General features: G+C 36.2%; 1 protein-coding gene across 9 annotated transcripts in view; it reads right to left on the bottom strand.

Annotated features, from left to right (window-relative positions):
- Nucleotides 1-3,627, bottom strand: part of LOC129580554 (small conductance calcium-activated potassium channel protein) — a 138,657-nt gene extending 135,030 nt beyond the window's left edge. For 7 of the 9 annotated variants that reach the window (XM_055471088.1, XM_055471090.1, XM_055471087.1 and 4 more), the window contains exon 1: nucleotides 111-3,621. The gene's annotated coding sequence lies outside the window, so the exon portion shown is untranslated. Of the gene's footprint in view, nucleotides 1-110 lie in introns of all 9 variants that reach the window. The other 2 variants (XM_055471091.1, XM_055471086.1) reach the window with 1 other exon arrangement.
- Nucleotides 3,628-6,596: the final 2,969 nt, after the last annotated feature.

Below are 6,596 nucleotides of genomic sequence, written 5' to 3' on the forward strand. Positions count from 1 at the left end.
GCTCCCATCATTTGTCTTGTTTGGAATGAATAGAAAGATCTATTTGAAATACGATAGCAATTCGTTTTCGAGAAAAAAAAATAAGGATATATACATCACATTCAACTTACCCCTTTTGTCTCTGTCTAGATTAAGTGAATTTTTCTTGCTGCTGCTCTTTTCCGTTCGCTATTTGCCAGTGGTATTTCTTGCTTGTGCTAGCTGTTGATGTGGTGTTTCTTCTCGTGTATCGCAATTCGACAATTCCAATCAGACTTTATCTTGGCCTTTTCGTAACATGCATACAGAAGAATGTGCGATGTTTTTTTTTTACACGAAAGCTCTCTGGTTGCGTGTGTTCTTGTCGTTTTTTTTATGTGAGTGTGCGCTGTGCGTTCAGCTTTTCACTGTTTGCTCCCTTTGTTTTCGAGTCTCTTTCAGAAAAGACTTTCCAATGCAGTAATTTGTGGCTTTCGAATGAATTGGTGCGCGGCGGCCAACGAATTGAATGGAAATTTTTCTAAAGCTGTTGATAATTTTCAATAGGGTGACATTTTCGTTGTTATATTGAATGCGTTGGGTGTTAGGCGACTATGATTTCGGAATCTGATTTGTGTGTATGCTTATTATACGCATTTACTCTAAAGCAATTTTACACTTCAAGTCTCAAATTCGGTCTATGCGTCGAAGACGACGACGACGACGAAGATGGATTTAACTCACCAAACGTCGCTTGTTGAAATAATGGTCATCAATTCTCTTCAGCCAGATAATGTCTTTATTTTTGAAAGAGGATACCGCAACAAACAGCTGTATGAATTCTTCCCCAGTAAAATTACCATATAAATTGTAGTTGCGTTCACTTTGAGCGCTCTTTCCCTTTTTATCTCGTTGCGCAAGAAAACGTTCGATGTTGTAAAATGCGAGTGCTGGCTTTAAAGACGAAACTTCTGCTTTTCTTAAAAGACAAACGCGCCGTAAGTAATTTCAAAATAAATGTCTCATGTCGACATATCACATTACAATGAAATAACCGCAGGACAGAATAAATGAAAAAAAGAGCCAAAACACTTTGAAAAACCGAAATTTTTGTGCTAATAGCACAGCGATTGATGATTTCGTATGAACAAATTCGTTGACCACAAAATGAGCAGCGGTAAAAAACCGCGCACGTTTGAAGTCCACGCTTGCAGAAGATTATTGAAGCAGCAATTGTTCAGTTTGTTCTAAAATTTTGCTATGCTCTGTAATGTGATTTTTATCATCGTCATGTCATTCATATGGTGTTGTTCAGATTATTCGTTCACTTTTTCTTCTTCGTTTTTATTTGGAAAACCATCCAGATTACTCACACGATGGCTGCATGTTGAGGTCAAATGTCCGATCGAAACAATAATCTCCAGGTTTTTCTGCACACACCCTTTTTGGTGGCATTATTTCCACATTTCTGTTTTTTTCTTTATTCGATAATTTGATGTTTTTTATGCTTTTTTTTCTGCGAAAGTAGGTCTCTTTTTTGCTGATTAGATGATTGATTTGTGCATGACTCGGATATTTTCGTTCATATGTCGATGATTGTTCGGAACAAAAGTACACTATTGAATCAATTTGATTTGGTATTTCACACTTCTATCCACAAATATCTTGGTTTCTGCTTAGTTTCACTCCAATGAACCAAATCGCACATAAATACCATTTTGTAAATTCGGTTTTTGTTTCATAAAGATTGAAAATCACTTTGAAAATATGTCACGCATACACACACACACACAAAGCTCATGTTCATAAGGAGCTTATAAATGTATATCGATGTGAATCACTCGCACGTATGGAGATTTTTCTTTGGTATCAGATTAAATTTGATATTTTGTTTGTTGAATATTCGTTTGATTTTACATGTTTTCAATGAAATTCCGTTCATTCATAAACACTTTTTTCTTTTCGATTTTTTCTCTCTCTCGTGGTTTTGCTTTGTGTTTACCTTGTCGGTTGATTTGTTCCCGTCGGTTGCTTTGTGAATAAATATATATGTAATGTGGGTGAAATCCTATTTCTATCTACTGTTTAGCTTTAGTCAGCCATACCAATTCGGAACTAATGAAATACATTGGGTAAAAAGTTTATTGATTTGCACATTTGAAACGAAGTTACGTTTTCCTCTTTTTCAACAGTCATTGAAAATATATTCTCGAATAAAAAAAATGATTATTTCATACGTTCGAAACGTTGAACCGCTCGAGAAGTATTCGATGTGTAAGTTCTCTCTTTTTTTAGAAGGGGATTATGTACGTTTGAGTTGATTTTGTGTGTTTTATTTATTCACGCTTCCTTTTCTTAAAATGTTTATTTTAACGGTCTTTTCTATCTTCGTTGAAACTTTGTTATAAATTCGAAAGTATTGATCAAAAGTCACGACCTTTGAAATGTCATTTGCCATTCAAGCAAACATCGATTCGATGGCACACTTCATTTGGTACTTTTATTCATTCTTCGTAATATTTATTCAGTAGATGAATTATGAATTTCCGTGCAATCAAAATTGAATGGTTTTCAACTTCGAAATCGTTGATGTTGATGTTGTGATTGTGACTCTGGATGTCCCCTTTTTTTGTTCGAGACCCAATTTTTCCGCCAACTTTCCAACAGCGTCAATGGGATTCAACACAACTGTGCACCGTATAATTAGTTTAACAAATGAAATGTAAACAAGTAACGAGTGAATGGGAAAACTCGCAGAGACTCTACGGTGTGTGTAATGTGTATACTTTCCGACGGGATTTCGGAGTATGAAGAATAACCGTTGAAAATTGTTTTACAATCGTGAATTTCCCATCTTAATAGCATAATCAGAACTAAGCACCAAATTAATTTATATTGCTTTTGTTGCTGCTGCTGCTGCTGCTGCTGTTGCTGATGTTGGCTTGCTCGTCACCAATATCCAATTGTAGTCAAGGTATTCCGATTCTTCAATTATTTTTTTTATTCAATCAAATTTACGATCCTTTCCAAATCAATAAACACTTGCGCTTAAACCAGTAATGACTCGAATGGAGAATTCCATGCCATTGATAGTCTTTTTGGTATTTTGTTCATATGTATGTGTAGGGGTGTGTGTGTGTGTGTGCTCAAGTGTCAATATTTCGATCATCAACAAGAAAAATGATATGTTCTTTGCTGTATAAATTCGTGTCTTGTCCAAAAAAATTGAGCCAAATCATTGGTTCATTTGGGGATATTACAGTTTTGATGAAGTTATAATTCAATTTGCCACAAACACAATGAAATAAAAAAACAATAAATTCAGATAATTGAACCCACTTTTTTCTTTCGTCCGTTTATTATCACTTAGAAATTTATAGAAAAAAAAGTCTTTCGTTTTTGGATGCACCGTCGATAAGAAAAAAAAAAACAGATTTTTTTTATTCAATTATAAAAGCCGTCCGATGATATATGAGATTGAAAGCTGACGAAACAATATTTTCGTTTTCACTTTGGTTTCGTTGGTTCCGTTGCCTTCAATCAACCGCTGTCGATTTCATTGTGCGAAATAACAAAATAAAGAAAAAAAAATACAACTGAATTTCTCGACGAAGAACGATAATGTTCACTGTGTGATGATTCTCTCCGTTGAGCATACTCTGTGAGACTGACTCAATTTGTCGGACGGAAGCACATTTTCCCACAATAGATGAATGTGTGCCGTGCCGATTTCGACGTTCGGCTGACGACGAAGTGGAGCGAATCGTTTATGTAAAACAAAACTTCGGCTCCTTTGCTGCTCGGTGTTTTGTATACAAGCAAAATGTGACCGATGCATTATCCAATATGTATACGTTGAACGCGGTGCGATATCGATGCAACTGTCTATTGTATCTTCTAACGCAAAGATAGATGGATACATGCGGTAATCGGCCGTATTTTTGTATATATATATAGAATATATAAAACGGCCACCACGCCGCTACACTATCTACTTCAATGCATGATATGTTGTGCACTGTTCTGCTTTCATGCCGACAAAGTGTTATAAATTCATGCGGCATTTTCGTGTTGTATGTCTATTCAAAGTAACCGCTCGCTATAAGGTATATACTGTTATACAATTCAATTTATTTCTTTACTTTAAATATTCTTATATCACATAGCCCGGCACAGCATAGATCGAATTGCTTGGCAAATGTTTGTCGGTCGGTTGATGTTTTGCCTGTTGTGCCATGCGGTATGTTTGTTATGTACAACGATAGTAAAAAAGGGAGCTTCAGTGACAATACAACTATTTTCACTCATTCCATGCTAGAATCGTCAACGCCTGTACTCACCATATAAAAACGGCATTTTTGTACATTTATTTTGTTTGTTTGTTGTTCGTGTTTCAATTTTCGTTCTATACATTTTCTTTTTTTTGCTTTGTCTTGTACGTACATCGATGCTATTGGATATCGAGTGCATTCGTGGGCCCTGATGTGATTGCTGTATTTTTTTTGTTTGCTTGTAATATAAACTTTTCTTGCATATATTACGAAATTGAAGGAGTTGGTGTTCCGTTTCTCGTTTAGTTATTGCTTTTTTTGCAGCAACTAGAGGGGAAAAACACCGACGACGACGTTTCGATTACAAAATCTAGTTATTTTTGGCTGAAGCCGGTAGAGTTTTTGATTTTCTTTTGTTGTGTACGCTTTTTGTTTGCATCGTCCGTTGTTTGGTGGAGCTCGAAAATAGTTTTCGATTATAAGTTACAAATGAGAACTTCCCACTTAAAATTGATGATTCACTTCGTTTGAACGAATTTCAAATAGACGAAATTTTTTTTTATCATCCTAATCAAGAAACTCACTCATTTCGAAAGGACAAATCCTAAACTTTTGAAAGCTGATCGTCTTATGTCAAAATCAACAATTCCAGACGCACTCTTGAAGTTCTTCAACATAAGAATGACATAAATACGCAGAAGCTTCTGAGTTACCCAACGAACGCACAAACCAAGACACAACAACGGAAAAAACACAAGCAAGAGAATGTGCGCGCTACACTCATTCGCCTTCTACTCGGTTCGTTCATCGAGCGAACGGTTTCTGTGTATATGTGACAATAAGGTTCAACTGGACGAGCGCACGTTCAATATTGCCACATATACACAGACACTGTTTGCGTTGTGTATGTATGCTCGATGAACGAACTGAGTAGAAGGCGAATGAGTGTAGGGCGCACAAGCACATTCTCTTGCTTGTGTTTTCTCCGTTGTTATGTCTTCGTTTGTGCGTTTGTTGGGTAACTCAGAAGCTTCTGCGTATTTATGTCATTCTTATGTTGAAGAACTTCAAGAGTGCGTCTGGAATTGTTGATTTTGACATAAGACGATCAGCTTTCAAAAGTTTGGGACTTGTCCTTTTTTCATACATATTTCCTCATAGAATTCAATGAAAAAAATGTAATTGAATAGTTGCTGGCTTTATTATTACGAACCGAAAGGTTTTTCATATTCACTTAGTAGCACCACTATTATCATTCGTTTCGATTCGAGAAAGGACTCGATTGAATCGCAATAGAAAACGGTTATTATGTTGTTTTGGTCTTCTAGCTTTTTTCTTATCGATTTTGTTAACAATCAATTTCCCAGCATTAGGAGGGGACAAGAAAGAATTGTGTCATGGCATTTCGAGTTTCGAATACGAATTATAGTTAATTAACTTAGTGTCCTTTTGTTGACTTCGTTCCATTTGGCGGGCGCACTCAAACGAAATATTAAAATAAAGAAGCTTTATATAATCATAATGGGCATTCTGAACTCATGACATATGCTTTAATTATGCTATTTATCAAATACTCGCTCACCGCATCGATCGAGTGGAACATGAACAGGATTTTAGAGCGTCGTTATTACAATGGATTCGAATGGCCTAGTATTAATGCGTCGATATCAACAACATCCTGACTGTCATTGTGTGAGCTACATGTTCTACTTGTTTTGCAACGGTCGTATCCGGAGTTGAGCGATTTTGAGCGAGTGAGAAGTTAGTAAATGCGGGACAGAGAAAGCGGAAGAGAATTAGTTTGGTATATTTTGTACGTGTTGTTTGATGCAGAATGATAAGAAAAATGCACAGGCAGAAGTGTGGACTAACCAGTAAGTCTGCTGGACTCTGCGTATTCAAACAGGATGTATGTATGTAATCATGTCGCCATAATCTACATTAATATTTAATGATATACATAAATGGTAAGCAAACAAATGGTGCCCACACAAACACAGTTGACACTCATGCTTCAATGTCTCAAAATTATATGTTTGTTGTACTTGAATCGGAATATTTTTTCACCTGGTATAACCTATGCCGTAGTTGCCATCAACGAAATTTGGTGTCATGGGTTAAAATTCAGTCCCAATGGACGCCCAGGATACTTATATTAGACTGCCGGATACTGCGCAACTATATTGTTGGTGTTGGCTGTTGATTGATTTGCGCTCAAATTCACATTACCAAAATTACTTTGTATGAAAGTGCAGATGAAATACAGACAGAAATATACATTTACGGAGAATTGAAATAGGCACAATTGGAAACATCCTGGTGACAGAGAAGACAACTCGTAGCGATTTCATCTTATTTGCGCTGAAA

Source organism: Sitodiplosis mosellana, unplaced genomic scaffold, assembly GCF_009176505.1.
Source record: "Sitodiplosis mosellana isolate CC-2019 unplaced genomic scaffold, AAFC_SMos_1.0 Smas_scaffold_1, whole genome shotgun sequence".
Taxonomy (NCBI): Eukaryota; Metazoa; Arthropoda; class Insecta; order Diptera; family Cecidomyiidae; genus Sitodiplosis; species Sitodiplosis mosellana.